The sequence below is a fragment of the Patella vulgata genome, chromosome 1, assembly GCF_932274485.2.
Source record: "Patella vulgata chromosome 1, xgPatVulg1.2, whole genome shotgun sequence".
Taxonomy (NCBI): Eukaryota; Metazoa; Mollusca; class Gastropoda; family Patellidae; genus Patella; species Patella vulgata.
The window spans coordinates 84685443-84703541 of NC_065879.2; the positions used below are offsets into that span (position 1 = coordinate 84685443).

The window sequence follows — 18099 nt, forward strand, 5'->3', positions numbered from 1 at the left end:
CGCTTTATCATTAACTGTACCGTTAAGAGCGGCATCTTTTGGTTTAGTACAAATAATATCTCTGAAACACTCAGGTTAGGCAAGAACATGATACTAGCAGTAGTTTCATTTTACTTTTACAAGCTTCTTAAAACGATTGTTGAGCTACCTAACGTGCTTATTTCTAAATTCAATTTCTTGTTCTAGCTTTCTGTTATGTTTCGTAAAAAAAGTAGTCTTGATTATCCCGACCTGTCAATCAGACGTAGAATGGTCGATAGACTGGTTAAGCGAGACTAATTTCAAAACAAGGGCACGTAACCTATCTTTTACTCAAAAGTGTCTGGATGTTATGGACGACTCTTGGAACCAGTTTTCAGTCTATTATTTGTACGTGATTAATGGCCATAGCTTATTAAGTACAACATGATCGTTTATTTAGTGACTATAATTGTGTGGAACTGATTTGAGGCTTGGCATATATATAAGTATTGTGGCGTAATTGTCGAGATATATGGAGATATTTATTTATGGTGGGTCACCCTACGTGTGTCTTCCTGAATACAACATGAAATTCTAAATGATTCGTATATTGCTCAACTCAGAACCTACACGAACATGTTCCATGTTATAATGGTCATGTTCGATCAGGATATTCAAAAACATGTTAAAATTCCTCGGATTAGCGTGTCGGCGGTTTGCTCATAGAAAAGCCGTAGCTGCAAAATTTATACGTGTATGACATAGTGCGGTAACATACATTTTTAAATTGGCCCCAGGTGCGATTTATGTAAATTAACGTAACATAATTACACTAATTCGTTATTTGAACGTTACACTTATTTATAAGCATTTTGTACTAATAATTTGAGTAATACATATGAATTCGACTTGATTTGAATATTGCTCACAATTTTAAGTATTTTGTACTAATGATTAATGAATATGTGAATTAGAGTAGTAACGTACAAATTAACCAGTAGTAAGTGGATGGGGCATTTCATAGTCCAAATGGAGTGGATTGGCTTCTAAGATATTTTAGACAATAAAACGTGCATAAAACAAAACATATTTCTTCTTTAAACAAACATGCCATGTTACTATCTATAAGCAATGACACCTGAAACCTGAAGATGGAAGCCTTAATAGTACGGACCTATGGTGATATCGCAGACAAGTTACCTTATTCCATTATGCTTAGCGCACGTGCTGGGGGTGTGGGGGTGGTACCAAGAGTAATCTCACGATATTGAGAAGGAGAAGACACTCTATCTCAAAACCACACATGCTTACACATAGGAAGCCACGACCGCAAACCAGAGGTTACCGGCCAGCTTAGAACTCGAAGTACACCCGGACACCTGTTACCACTGTTTGTCGTGTATTTTGTACACGAGGAGCAGTCCATTTGCTGAATACACTATTTTGCCTATAACGTTTTTTTAGGACTTCGAATTATGTCTTATGGTTTGGATTGTTCGTACTTGGTTTTATTTTATTTTATTACAACACCGTAGTCCACTAGGCCACCCAACCCTCCATATTCTAGTATATTATCTAAGTATCTATATATTTTAAATATAAACCCAGGTCCCATGTACACATTAGCATGCACGTAAAAGAACCCTTGGCAGTTGAAATTCGAAATAAAAGTAGACCGGGCATTGCACACTCCATGGCGTATTACTGTATTCATTAGCCCGGTTGGTGAAGACACATACGACGTTAAACCCCATTTGATATTATATATTAATATATCCTGACAATAGCTAGACTTTAATATAGTATTTAGCCAACTAAGTTTATATAAATTAGTATATCCCGAACACTAAAAGACCATTGAAGCCAGGTGTATACGTAGCTTGTTTTAACATAGCTTATACCGAGGTTATGTGTACACGTAAGGACCCCTTAATATAGTTGAAATTCAAAATACGAGTAGGCGATAGCGCATGGTGTAGTATAGTATTTATAGGTATCTATATTACTATAGCCCGAAAATTAGAGACCCCTGAAGCTAGATGTATAGTTGTACGGTTGTACGTGATAAGGAGTAGGGTCGCCTGTCCAACCTTGTAGGTTTTCTCCGGGTCCTCCGGTTTCCTCCCACTGCTAGAGACACCTACACGCAAGCGAATTATTGAAATAAAATGGAACCATGTATTGGTCACGAAATGACCTAATTTGTGTGGAGTGGACGTTAAACTCTCTCTCTCTCTCTCCGAACATAATTTCTATAGTATCTTTGTTTCTATAGTATACTAGTATAGTCTGAACACTAGAGGCCAGCTGGATACGTAGGTTGCTCTAATATAGTATCCATGTATGTATGTATGTATTGGTAGGTAAATATATATAGTATCACCTGTGTTATAGTGTTTCTGTAGACCTGCAGTAAGTAAACTACAGTATTAAGAACAGGTGTGTCGGAGAGAAAGTTTATGATGATTAAACCAATATATATACGTCAAGTAAAGTCGTTTTTAAAGAGATATAGAGTCTTGATTTTAGCTAAAATTATAATGAAAACATGGGTTGCCAGGCAACGAAACATGGCCGCCATCACCTCCATGATGAAATTTTACCTCAAGACAATGTATTTAATGAAAAAAGTACTGTAAATATGTTCCGGGGGGGGGGGGGGAACTAAAATTCAATTACCATATTTGATACTGTATTCAGTGCTACATCTATTTTGCCTTGTACTAGCCTACTGGTCTGTGTTTTGGACTGTAAATTTGTTCTAGAACAAAGATTCCATTACCATATTTGATATCGAAATCTGTGCTACATTTGTTTTGCCGTGTACTAGCCTACTGGTCGGTGTTTTGGATTGACAAACTTGACTAGCTTCTATTGAAAAGATTATTACGAAAGTTCAATATGATCGGGCTAATGAAGATGGGTATCATACTATGAATTACTAGCTTCTATTGAAAAGATTATTCCGAAAGTCCAATATGACCGGGCTAATGAAGATGGGGATAATACTATGAATTATGAAAGAAATGGTTATGATCGATGTTTCGAGGTTTATACTCTCGTCGGGGGGTTGGATGGCCGAATGGTTAGCACGCGCGCGCTGTATCATATGGTCTGTCAGTGAGTCAACTGGCGGGGTTTCGATTCCCCGGTTGTACGTGACAAGGAGTAGGGTCGCCTGTCCAACCTCGTGGGTTTTCTCCGGGTCCTCCGGTTTCCTCCCACTGCTAAAGACCCCTACGCGCAAGCAAATTATTGAAATAAAAAAAATTAAACCATATGTTAGTCCCGAAATGACATAGTTTGTGTCAAGTGGACGTTAAACCCCATTTCTCTCTCTCTCTCTATACTCTCGTCAATGCAATGCCCCGATAATTTTGTGACTAATTTATGGTAAATTTTTTTTGTATGACGTCTCGGTTTCGCTCCCGATGTTTGCTGATAAAGTTTATCGGGAATTTTCCGGCGTGGATTTCTCATGTCAGTGATGCAGGACCGAGGCGTGGCAAGTGACAACATTCTGATGGGACGAAAATTCGAGGTCACGTGTACACATTGTGGTGCACGTAAAAGATCCATTAGCAGTTGGAGAGTAGGCCGTAACACACTGTTTGGTGTATGCTCATCTTCATTAGGACAGTAGAACGTTAAACCCCATTTTAAACGATGATTTTCACTGCCATTCATACCTAGGACATTCTACTTTAAATTAGTTGGTTTAGAATTACATATTCTGGTCAAAGGTCGAGATCATTTTGATTGCTTCCCTCCCTATAATTAGGTTTATTTCATTTTTTTTCTTTGAAGCCTGTTAATCTATAATCATAAACACCTGGTTAATATGTTAAATATTATAAACACGTACACATGTTGTACTTAACAAATATAAATATATATTACTACATGCACCATCATCGCCAGCTGTTTAACAGTGAGAGAGAGAGAGAGAGAGAGAGAGAGAGCGGGGGCACTGAAATGAAATGGGCTTTAATGTCCCGCTGTTCTGCTTCGACTGGGCTAATGGAATGACATGAAATGAATTGGAGTTTAACGTCATATTGTTCTGCTCCGAACTACATCATGCACCATCATCGCCATCTGTTTAAGAGAGAGGGAGAGGGAACTGAAATGAAATGGGTTTTAACGTCCTTCTGTTCTGCTTCGACTGGGCTAATGGAATGAAATGTGGTTTAACGTCATATGGTTCTGCTCCGAACTGGGTTAATGAAGACAGGCATACGTCGTACAGTGTGCTATGAGGGACATTTTGCCCGGACAGCGGCACTACGGCCTACACTTATATCGAATTCCAACTGTCAAGGGATCTTTTACGTGCATGCCAATGTGTACACGGGACCTCGGTGTTTCGTATCATCCGAATGGCTAGACAGCTGTCCTTGCCAGGTCCTCCGTCCTGCACCTCTGACAAGGGGAAACCACGTCGGAAAATCTCGATGAACTTTCTCTGCCAATGTGAGAGAAAGAATGAGCTTCGACACAAACTAGGCCAGAGAAAACCTCACCACTTAACCTAATAACATACCTTATGACCCCCCCCCCCTCTCCACACACACGCGCACGCACACACACCAACTTACAAATATAAATATATACTATTATACCATCGTCGCCAGCTGGTTTACAAATGCGCTCTTGATTACTAGTTTTAGTTTTATCACTTGATGTCTCAATACAAAATAGTCGAATCCAAATTTGGGGATTATGAAGATATGCCGTTCTTCGTAAATAAAACCATTCGTCAAACTTTTTAATTGTTTTATATTAGTTGTAGGCCTAAATAAACAGACGGTTTTTCTGTTTAAGCAATTTAATCAAGTTTTTACAACTTAAACAGCTAGTGTATTCATTATAACTAAAAATACATCCGACAGTAATTTGTATTTTTTCACCAGTCAAGCGATATTACAGGCAATCGTGCACACTAATTGACGATAATTGTTATTTGTTATATAAAAATATATACAAAAACTATACCAGCTAGTTAAACTAAGGTTGGGTTGTGTATTTGCTTGTATAATATAGTTATACCAAAGTCGGATTGTGTAATACATGTTTAGTTAGAATAACTTAGGATTATGTAATATAGTTATACTAAGTTGGGGCTGTGTAATATAGTTATACTAAGTTGTGGCTGTGTAATATAGTTATACTAAGTTGTGGCTGTGTAATATAGTTATACTAAGTTGGGGCTGTGTAATATAGTTATACTAAGTTGGGGCTGTGTAATATAGTTATACTAAGTTGTGGCTGTGTAATATAGTTATACTAAGTTGGGGCTGTGTAATATAGTCATACTAATTTGGGATTGTGTAATATAGTTATACTACGTTGGGGCTGTGTAATATAGTCATACTAATTTGGGATTGTGTAATATAGTTCAACTTATGTAGGACTGTATATTTGATTGTGTCATATATTAATATAGTTAAAGTAAATTGGGTTGCATAATGAATGATAGCTTATGTAATATAGTTAGTATAGGGCGGTGTCTATATTTGATTGTGTTATATAGTTAGAATAGGTTCGTGTGTTGTAAAGTTATATATTTGATTGTTATATAGTTATAGTAGATTGGGTTGTATATTTGATTGCGTCATATAGTTAATGTAAATTTGGGATTGTGCATTATAGTTATAGTAGATTAGGTTGTATATTTGATTGTATTATATAGTTATAGTAGATTGGGTTATATATTTGATTGCGTAATATAGTTATAGCAGAGGGCATACTTTGTTGTTATCAAAATTTGTTTAACTATCTATGTATACTATAAATATACTTGTATATATTACGTATACCCTTGTCTTGCCGATAATAAAATAGATTTTATACCCATAACATGAAATAATATTTGTAGAATATAGTTCATAATACAAACCTAATTCTTACATTCTTTATTTTACAGTAAATCTGAATTTGTTACTTAAACAGACATTATGCAAGAGTTAAATCTGCCTATAAAAAGTCTTTCGTTTGGCATTAGATGTTATATACACTACTAATTAGACATTTATTAACATGACAAGATCATAATCAACCCTCGATTCCATCTGTTGTGTCCGATTTTCAACATATTGAAATTAACGGATTAACGGCGGTTCGTACAATTGGATAACCGAGACTTACATGTAGTTTCGTATTGGCGATCGAGGGTGTGCCCAAATTGTATCGCTAATATCTAGACTCGGAGTAAAGTAATTTAACTGAAATTTTCAGCATTATCTATTTTTTTAACTATTTTACCGAGATAATCGAGACTTTGTTTATTATCGTAACAACGGTAGTAATGACGATCGAGGGCAGGCCAAAATTGTATCTCTAATATCTAGGCTCAGAGTGAAGTAATTTTACTGAAATTTTCAGCATTATCTATTATTTTTAACTATTTTAGCGAGAACTGTCAGCTCTTTATCTAATCTTCCATAATGCTGTCGCCTTAAGAATTCATTACCCAAAAGAAGAAATACATGACGTCATATGTAGAAAATATATTTTCAGATGTAATTGCATATATATACTATGTATATCACACTATTCTGTTTGGCAAAATATTATGTAGTAAAAAGAGAACTCCCAGGTTTATAGAGTAAAGCTTCTAATGTATAACCCAGAACAAGAAATACTCGTAATTACTGGGCATATTTTAAGATTTAAATGTATATATGCTATGAAAGACAAGATATATAAAAGAATCTCACTGTTTGGCAAAATGTATGTGGTAAAAAGAGAATAGACAGCTTCTAATATTAACTGTTAATCTTTGTAAGCTTTGAGTGACATTTAGTTATTTTAGATATAGAAAAACTGATCAAAACTGTACAGTGATAAATTGTAACATAAACAAATCACGAGACTATTTTATCAGATTCAGAATATAAAATAAAAAATATAATCCGTCTGACTCACTAATACTAATTCAGTGGCATTATTACAGTTATTACATTCGCAGGAGGTACGGATGTTCAGTGGGTACTGGGTGGGGGGGAGAGAGAGAGAGAGAGAGAGAGAGAGAGTTAGAGAGCGAGAGGGTTTACTAAAATAAATTTCTCCCTAACACTGCTCTTAGTAGCACGTATACGGCGTGTTGTGTGCTAGGCTTAAGACATGGCTCCACTGTACGATGTGGCAAAATTCCCCAACCGCGAGCGAGAGAGAGAGAGAGAGGGGGGGGGGAGGGGGAGGGAGGGGTTAACGTCCACTCCACACAAACTAGGTCATTTCGGGACTAATATATGGTTCAATTTTATTTCAATAATTCGCTGTGCGTAGGGGTCTATAGCAGTGGGAGGAAACCGGGAGGTTGGGTTGGACATTAAATCACCTGTTAGTCCCGAAATGACCCTATCCGTGTCGAGTGGACGTTAAAACCAAGTTCTCTTTCTCGCTACCAACAAACACTAACAAATTTGTTAGCCAAGGTGCATACTAAACTTAGACTGTCTGTCTACAGTTAGCTCTGCTTGAGAACAGACACTAAGCTAGTTAACTGACATTTCAAGTCCTAAATAAACGATTTTAGTCCAAAACACTAAGTATATATACTTCGAGAATTTTGTTAAGTAGTTATTCTGCTTCCATTTAATAAAATTCAAAAAGCTTATTCAGTCTTTGTGTGTATGACAGATATGAAACGGAATAGAAACACATTACGAAACGACATACTAGTTTTTGGATATGGCGGTCATTTAGGGCAGAGATCTATTCTCGAAGTATGAAGTTGATGGATCTCTGTGGGCAGAATGAGTCAGGTGCTGTATACTATTTCTTCCGCTTTTCTATCAAAGTAACAACTGAATGTTTCCTATGTTATTTTGTCTTTATAAAATCTGTTTTTGTCTGATACAAGAGATACTTGTGTATTTTCGTTGTAATATAAAACGACACTAGCATTTCCAGGTGTACGAACACTGCAATTTTTCTGGTTGTTTTTATGTAACAAACTAAAATATAAAAAGATCAACATTAGTACCTCCGTATATAATTAGGGAAGCCACGGTGGCTCAGAGGGTAAGACGTTGGCTCGCTAACCTGCAGGTCCTGTGTTCGATCCTAAGAAAGGTCAGTGGGATTTTCCGGCGTGGTTCCCCCTTGTCAGTGGTGCAGATATGAGATCCTGGCAAGAGACAATGCATTAACGTTCGGATGGGAAGAACAACCGAGGTCCCGTGTACAGATTGGCGTGCACGTAAAGGATACATTGGCACTTGGAATTCCATTATAGAACTCTGTCCCATATGACACACTGTATCGGGTTTACACCCGTCTTCGTTAGCCCAATCGGAGCAGAAAAGTGGGAGGGAAAACTTCATTTCATTTATATAAATAAATTATATAAAACCGCATTAAACGCGAATGGGTTTTTGTGAAAGTCCCCATGTCTTACGCGCGACGACTACAAGCCGAATAATTCGTTCAGTATGGCAATTTTGGTATATATGGAAAGTAGAAATATCCAAACTGGATTCCACGGAGTGCATACAGGGCAAAAACGTAAGGGTTTCCTTAACCAGCAACCCGACGATTAGTGATATCCGCTCGAGTAACGTCAAAGGTAGCACGAGAAGATTGCCTAATCTCCCAGTGTTAGTGGGCGCTTGATGTATATGTTGATAAACTTGATGGTGCCACAGTTTCTGGGTTAAAAACCATGGAAATAAACTTAGGCAGTGGATACTCCCAGGATTTATTGGGCTTCGACATTTGTAATAAATAGTTAGCGATTAAAGACAACATCGTCTTGTGTCTGCAATGAATTCTCCCCAGGCTTCGCACCCGTTGCTAGGTACAAAGAGAGATAAGCCACGTGAAACAAACATCACCTCTTTTGTTCGATTTTTTATAGCAGGTGTATTCCCTGACAATTACAATGTTTTCAGAAGGATTGAAGCAAAATTATGATAAATTAATTAGTTTGAATTATGCTTTTAGTCCAAATATATCATCAATTCATCCATTTTGTACGCGGCAAGGTATCTTTAATCTAAGCCACACATCAGTTCATGACAAATTGGAATTGTTGTGCTGTTGCTTTGGGGTAAATTGTTTACCAATTTAAATACATAAAAAACACATAAAAAAGTTTGACACGCGCCATTATCATAAAATATTACCTAAATATTACCCAAACAATTTCCTTTGGTCAAAGGTCGCTATTATCACTTGACATTCTGTTACTCGTTTCTTGTGTCATCTCTCTAACATTCAGAAGCCTATAATTAGTTAATGGAAATTTTCAACAACAAAGTATTCAGGAGAGAGAAAGTGTCTGTGTGTGTGGGGTGGGGGGGGGCGATAACATCCACTCAAAACAAATTAGGGACCTACATATTGTACAAGTTTACTTCATTAATGTGCACGTAAAATAACTCTTGAAAATTGGAATTCGAAATAATAGTAGGCCGTAGCGCCGTTATCTGGGTATAATTTTCCCCATTACACAATGTAAAGCGTAATCCCGTCTTTGTTTGCCAAAGGACGTTAAACCCCATTTCGTTTCTAACTCGTGATCTGAACCTGTCTGCTGATCTTCTGTTGACTTATATACTTGCTAAAATTGTAAAACTAACGAGTGGTCTGAACCCTGTCTACTGACATACTGTATAATAGAAGTAGATAAATGTCATATTAGATATTATGATATTATGATTAGTATAAATACTCATTAAACTGTCTATATGTTATAACACGTGTTCTATTCACTGTGATATATAGACTACTCCAATTCTCACACAAAAATAGGTCAAATACAACTAGTATTAAATAAACTGCCCAATAGATTAACCTGTCTTCCACATATTATGTTGGATACGAAACGATGTCCAAATTGGCTAACTACTAAATGTAGGTCAATTACGAAACTAGCCCCAATCTTTGGTGTGAATTAAACGCAGCAATTAAGGACAAGTAGAAAAAACTGCCCAATAAACTATTCTACATAATATGTCGAATAAAAACTATATCCAAACAGACTAACTGTGTCTTTTACAAACCCAGGTCCAATAATTGGCGTGAGATAAACGCAGCTATTAAAAAGGCTCGGTTCAAATTGAACAATGTAAAAAAAACGTGTATAAATATTATTGAAAGCGAAAAATTAGTGCTAGGTTGTTAATTTAGTATCAAGACCCATGCAGATTAATAATCTCTAGTTTCAGATAAAATACTTAAAGATACATTATGGGAGATTCTATAACGAGTTGGCAGTTCTCACTATAATAGTTAAAAACTACATAATGTAAAGGGAATTTGCTGAAAATTTCATTCAAATTGATCCACTATGAACCGAGAACTAAGCGATTGAAATTTCCGCCTAGCCTCGATCATCATTGCTAAAGTCAGTACGATAAACAACATAGTCTCGATTATCCATTTAATCGTTAAATCGTGATGGAAAGTTATGCAGTATATCGGCTCATAATCCACTGATGATCACAGGCTAGCGATGCCATTCAGAGTTGATTATGGTCTGGATAGGTTAATAAATGTCTAATTAATACTTTAGACAACATTTCAGGCCTGAAGAAAGACCTGCAATAGACAGATTTAGCTCTTACATAATGTATGTTTAATTATCACTCGGCAGATTCCGGTACTCTACACCTAATCTCGACTGTATGACGAATTCCTCCAGTGGAACTACTTTCAAGTTCACGGATTAAAAATGACGGCGCCCATGAAGACACCCGTGAAGAAAGTTTTATCAAACAAAGCTTTCAATGCCTGAAGCTGTTGTCCTTACACGTATATCCGATTTTTTAAACAAAGGACACCTTTGCAATGACAGCTCTACACACTCTTCGAACGACGCCATTTTGAGAACTTCTTTCTAAAGATTTCCTAATAAATAAACCAGTAGCCGCCTCACAGTTGTATGGATACGGTCGGAGTTATAAGTAGGGTACCGGATTTTGCCGAGGTTTGCTGTGTAACTAATTAGTTGCCGGACCGTGGTCTTTCCACCTAGTCGTCATCGAATTCCTATGAAGGATTCCTTCAACGAATAGTCCCACCAAAACGACTAACGGCTTTTCAAGGGATAATGACCTGGAACGCGCTCAGCTAATACAGGATCAAACTCGGGACCTACTAGGTCATTTCGGGACTAACATATGGTTAAATTTTATTCTTGACCCCCCCCCCCCCCTTTCCCCATTCACAATGCTGATGGTGGAGATAATTATTTTCTTGGCCGTTATACGCGGTGACAGTCGAACTTATTTACATTGCCCCTAATCTTGATCTATCATCCCAGTTATCCTTGCAGCCTAAATCCAGAAACACAACCATTTTTATTTATCCAAATTGTTTTATATTCACTTCTCATTTAATAGTAAGCCCAAAAGACAAACCTACGGACACAGACACCTCGAACAACGAACGTATATATCAGATCAGGTGAATGGATCCGGGGAGCTAGCCTAGTCGTAAGCGTCCATTTGTCGTTGCACGAGTGATTTAATTAAACTAGGATTCTTTAACGTTGTGTTACTTATAGGGCATGGTACAATTTTCTAGAAGGCGTGGTCGTATATAGTTTCAGCATTTTGTCGTTGCAACGTGGATTGATCCGGGGAGCTAGCCTAGTCGTAAGCGTCCATTTGTCATTGCACGAGTGATTTAATTAAACTAGGATTCTTTAACGTTGTGTTACTTATAGGGCATGGTACAAATTTCTAGAAGGCGTGGTCGTATATAGTTTCAGCATTGTGTCGTATGCAACGTATTATTAGGGGGTCTTACGAATGCGCTGTTGTTTATATCTGGGATATCTGGGATATCAAGGTGACGTGGAGTATTGTCCTACCTAATTTCGTGGCTGTTCTCCGCGTAGTCCTTAACTTATTTCTCTCATTTTTGAAGACCCCTACACAGGATTTGGGTAGACTCTCTCTCTCTCTCTCTCGGCCTTTCTGTCTGGTTGTCTGGCAACCTATTGAAATTGTTGCTAATTACAATCAGCTGTCTAGGAATTGAAATTTGGGAATATTCTACTGCTGTGACATAATATCCATGTGTAATATTATAAGCATTTTAGTATGATTTACAGTGTCATGGTTGAATATTTAATAACTAATAATTACCTATATTCATCTATAATTATAGTTCAGGATACTTACGGGGTATTTAGAGGCAATTATGTGTATTAGTGTCTAACTACATGTACATATTTTGGGTAATACATGCCTAGATGTGAAAACATATCAACCACGACAAAGCATTTTACTAACGGCATTTAACATTTAACATAGGAGGAGACCCATGTCATACAGGTCTCAAACCTTCCCCAAGAACATCCCAACACATGCGCATCACGACCTTTAATAAAGTTAAGGGTCAGATTAAATAATTTGTTAGTTATAGAATGACAATATTTGTCCATCTATATTTGAAACTAACAGCATTTAACATAGGGGACCCATGTCATACAGAACGAAAGCCTTCCCAAGAACACCCCCACGCATGCGCATCGCGACCTTTAAAAAAGTTAAAGTTCAGATGACATAATATTTAGAATATTAAAATGACAATGTTTGTCCATGTATTTGAAACTAACAGCATTTAATATATAGGGGGACACACTGATCCGCAGTGAATCGCTAGGCCGCGACAATCACTGATAGGATGTCATCGATGCGACTGAATGAGTCACAAATATTAACTTTTTTCCTCGGACAAATTGAATTCTAAAACATTTTTTTTAGATATTAGAAAAATAAATAAAGATGTTTGAAGTATTTTTAGGTAAAAATTATTTCCTATTTTAGTGTAAATGGGTATTAAAATGAGTAAAAGGCGCCATTCTGCTCGAATCAGTAACGTCTTATGTAAACAATGCACGCTCCATTGAGCCAATGATTGACGCCGCGTGATATGACGTCATTTGGTGAAGGCAGTCATCTTTTACAGAGCTATTAGAAGATTTTCGTAATACCCTGTGAAACAGATTGATAGGGGTGCCCATGTCATACATGTCTCTAAACCTTCCCAAGAACATCCCAACGAATGCACATCGCGACCTTTAATAAAGATAAGTGTCAGATTAAATAACTTTACATCCATATAATTTGTTAGTTTAAAATACAATATGGCGAATATTGTCATTTTAATATTCCAAAACTTAAAAACTATGCAAGAAATACAGGATTAATTGATATACAGTTAGGTGGTGCGCTGGTTGGTAGTAGGACAACAAAATCCAACTGTCATCTTCGCTTCAACCTAACGAGCTGCTACAAATACGAAGTCGTGAAGTTAAAATGTTGGTTGTTCAGCTATATTGTTTGGGGTATTTAAAAATAAACACCCCTGCAGAATATGAACTTTAATGTGCAATAGGCTACAGTGAACGCATGCGTTTTAACACATCAGACATTGCTTTCAGAAATCCTAGACTATTTAGTGCCTCTGGTAAAACATGGCAAAGATGCGCAATGGAAAGGGGGTGTATAATTGTTGATTATTTTAAGCTTACAGTAATTCGTGTTCTTTGGAGATATAATCACCTTTTAAACAAATTATATCATTTTGTCAGTGAAGCATGCCACACGTAAGAAGGCTAAACTATACAAGACTAAAGATAAATTTCTCAAATGAAAATGAAATAAAATAGTGTTTGACGTCCTACTGTTCTGTTCCGACAGGGCTAATGAAGACGGGCATACGAAATTTTGCCCGGACAGCCGCGTCACGGCCTACTCTTATATCGAAATCTTACAGACAACGGATCTTTTACATGCACGCGAATTTCTCAAATAATTCACATTATTAAATCTATTAAATCTAACAACACTTGTTCACAGAGAAACCGATACCCAACCCGAATGACTCATCGGCGCTCTTTTTTTGACGTTTCAACAACCGTAACAAAACAGAATAAACATATTATAAACACATCGTATGTATAGACATACCCAACCGTTATTATTCATAAGTAGAACGATTTTTTATACCAGAAAATGTAATTAAGCAAATGAGGCTGAAATTAGTCTAATGTTTTAGTTATGGTGTCATGACGCACGCGTGTTATGATGGATTAATTTTGTAACCTTTGATGTTTTACTTCTAAAAGAAACAACGATAATTACCGAATGCTCAATAACATAAATCATATGTTTTGCAGACAATGTTTAGCACATACGAATATACGCTGTCTGTCTACAACTAGGTCCGCTTGTGAACAGACTCGAAGCTCGTTGACTGACATTATTTTTATTTCTACGATTCTAGTCGAAAACACTAAATTACATAAATCATATGTTTTGCAGACAGTGTTTAGCACATACGAAAGTTACATTGTCTGTCTACAACTAGCTCCGTTTGAGAACAGACACGAAGCTAGTTTACCGACATTTTCAATTCCTAATTCGACGTTTTTGGTCGGAAACACTAAATTACATGTTTTGAAGGGGCTATACTATATACCGGAAAACACCGGAAAACAACCGGAAAACTACCGGAAAAAAAATGTTATACTGAATACCGGAAAACACCGGAAAAACACTTAATACCGGAAAACACACTAAATACCGGAAACCACCCTAAATAGGTAACCCGGAGAAGGGCTATACTATAAAACGGAAACTAAGACTAAAACTAACCCTAACCCTAACCCAGGCACACAGATGACCAGGCTCCCGGTTACCTATTTAGGGTGCCAGTCTCCGGGTTATCTATTTAGGGTATTTTCCGGTATTTAGTGTGTTTTCCGGTATTTAGTGTTTTTCCGGTGTTTTCCGGTATTCAGTATAAAATGGTGTTTTCCTGTGTTCTCCGGTGTTTCCGGTATATAGTATTGCCGTTTTGAAGGCAATGTTAAGCACATACGAAAGTTACGCTTGTTCACGGACATTATTCTTAATTTAATCGATTTTAGTCGCAATCACTAAGTATACTTCGAGAATATTTAAAAGTATTTTTTCCGCTTCCATTGAATGAAATCTTTATTAGTCTATATGTGTATGAAAGGTGTAAAGCGGGTTAGAAAGGCGTCACAAAATAGTACGCTCATTTTTCAATATGGCGTCCAATCAGGGCAGAGATCTATTATCAAAGTAGATAGTTCTGTGTGTGCAGAATGTGTTTAACAGTTTAGCTACACAGGGAGACAGGGTCGAGGCAGTAGAAATGGAGGGAATAGATAGACGTCCCTTCTAATTATCTTGTTTTATTTAAAAATGAAATGAAAAGACAAGGAGTTAACTAGCTAACTGTTCTACTTCGGCGTGTGCTATGGGGAAAAATCTGCCCGGACAGCAGCGGTACGGCCTGCTAAATATGTGAAATTCCAACTGCCAAGGGATCGTAAACGTTCCCGCCTATGTGTGTACTGAACCTAAGACCGACTCTCTCTCTCTCTCTCTCTTAAAGATACCTTCTCTGATGGAGGTACATGACTCAGTAGGTGTAATACAAACAACAGTGTCATGTTAAATCCCGTGTTTAAACACTGTAACACTAGTAAGCCGTTGTTGATAACATTCCAAAATAGACCTTGTTATCATCAATATGGTAAAAATCACAAGGATTTGTTAGACCTGTATTTAGCTAGGTTGCAGTAAGTTTATATCAACATGTACCGAAAAGAAAAACACTAACTTTATAGCAAATTAGATCCTGTTAAAAAACCTGGGTTGCCAGGAAATATTCGGCTATTGGTAAAATACGACAAACATTTGCTATAGTTCCATGGACTAAATGTCCTATATTTTAGCTGCAGCAAGTTACTATCAAAATTTAATGACAAAATCTAACTATATATGTACCAAAAAGAAAAAAAGATATCCCTTAGATATACATAGGGGTTGCCAAAAAACATACTACTACCATCAAGGTGCTTTGTGAGATTTGGGTAAAATGCTCAATATTTGTCAATAGTTCCATTGACAATTTTAGTTGTAGGAATTCTACAACATCATTTGACAATATCTAACTATTAATGTAGCTAAAAGTAAAACACAAACTAAATAGCAAAGAGGATCCGTTACATATAAATATAGGTTGCCAGGAAATACATTACCACCAGCAGGTCCCATTGACAATGCCCTGTACTTGCAGCAAGTTTATATCAACATTTTATGACTACATCTAGCTACACATGCACCAGAAGAAAACACAAACTGGATAGCAAACAGGGTCCTTTAAATATAAATATAGGATGCCAAGAAACTTACTACCACCAAGAGATACTGTGTGGTATTTCATAAAATGTGTCTCAGTTTTACAATGATTCCAATAATAATTTAATTTCGTTGTGGTTTATGAGATATTTAATATTATGAGAAATTTCATTGTGGTAATTCAGGGAAAGCTTCCGGCAAAGTAATTTCAAATTTATATTATAGACTAATCAACATAAATAAAACATAATATTGTGTATGTTTAAAACCTATACTATTATTTGATTGCTGTGACTATGTTTTGAGATATTGTGTTGCAACCAGTGTTAGATTTCGTCACGGTCACGAGCTGTAAACAGGGCTAGCCATAACCCTAGACCTAGCTCTATCCCTAACCCTTACCTTTACCCTAACAATTCTCGGCAACAATCACGTGCCTTAATCCTGTTTATATCTTGTAACCTTCACGAAATCTGCAGATCGCCTTAATATTTATATCTGACCATAAAGTGAGGCCCTAAGCTATTCCACTTATGAGGCCCCTCCGACCCCCGCGACGACAGAAAGATACAAATATGTTTTATACTGAGCCAAGGCGAGGATGACGGTTGTTTAAAATTACTAAACGTCGATTGTTGATACTGCAAGGAATTAAATCCTGAAATCACCATGGTCAACTGTTCTCATTATAATAAATTTTAATTTAACAGCTAATCTCTCCACTTTCTATTTCCAGTGTATCAAGTCAGAGTAATGACCCGGATGCATATTTAGAAGAAGCCAGTCAAATTTACAGCACCATTTTACATAAATATAACGCTAAAGTTCGTCCACCTGAAAAATGGCCGAATCAAGTTTCCGTGACGTTAACCGGTACTTTATGGCACATTAGAGATATTGATTTGATGAAACAGGAGATGGAGAGCTTAATAGATCTTAAAATAGTAAGTCATTATTATTTCAGAAATTTCACAGGTTCTTGAAATGGAAAGTAATTATTATTTCAAATATTCCAGTAATTATTATTTCAAATATTTAAAGGTACTTAAAATGGAAAGTTATTATTATTCCAACTATTAGAGTAAAATATTTTAAATATTTCAATATTTTAAATATGACTAAAATGGAAAGTCATCATTATTTCAAATATTTGAGTCATTATTACTTCAAATATTTAACAAGTACTTAGAATGAAAAGTCATTAATATACTATTCAAAAAAAGTAGGGGATATATGATTTTGGGGGCATAATACTAAAATATGCAAATGACTACGAAAAAAGTCACTATAGAACCTAACAGAAGAAACATTCCCAGTTACATGTGACGCCCAAACGCACCAATAGCTACCGCATGGAATGCAGGTGATGCTTGGGATCATCATGGGGGTCCAATCCAAGATTTGCACGACTCTGACTTTGAATGTTACTGTCATTGTGGCATTGAATTCCAGGGTGGAAAAATCAGTTTAATTGTTTTAGTGACCAGAAAACAAATTTTGATATGCGTCGGCTTACCAAAAATGAAAGGTTACGTGCCCTTGGCATGCTACAGATCGGCACAACACAGGCGGTTGTGGCGCAGACGATGAATGTTTCTCAGTCTGTCATAAGCAGGCTATGGTCCAGATACCGTGATACACAATCTGTACAGGACAGACCACGCTCAGGTCGACCAAGGGCGACAACTCAAGCCCAGGATAGATTTATCCGTACCTTGGCCTTGAGAAATCGTGTCATCACAGCAAATCAGATCAGCGCTCGTCTTCAAACAGACACTGGTGTGAGAGTGAGTGGCCAGACGATTCGGAATCGACTGCATAGGGGTCACCTTCGCGCCCGACGTCCTCGCGTGATCCCTTGTTTGAGAGATCATCACATTCAGGCAAGACGTCGTTGGTGTAGGGATCGTCAACACTGGGATAATCGACGCTGGAGCAATGTGATGTTTTCAGATGAGTCAAGGTTCACTGTTGATTTTTTGGACAGACGTAAGAGGGTGTG

General features: G+C 37.0%; 1 long non-coding RNA gene across 1 annotated transcript in view; it reads left to right on the forward strand.

Annotated features, from left to right (window-relative positions):
• The window catches only part of LOC126821165 (uncharacterized), a 60628-nt gene that overhangs the window by 34810 nt on the left and 7719 nt on the right, over positions 1-18099 (forward strand). Inside the window, exon 2 of the long non-coding RNA XR_007680279.2 lies at positions 16834-17041. This is a non-coding gene — a long non-coding RNA (uncharacterized LOC126821165). The remainder of the gene's footprint in view (positions 1-16833; positions 17042-18099) is intronic.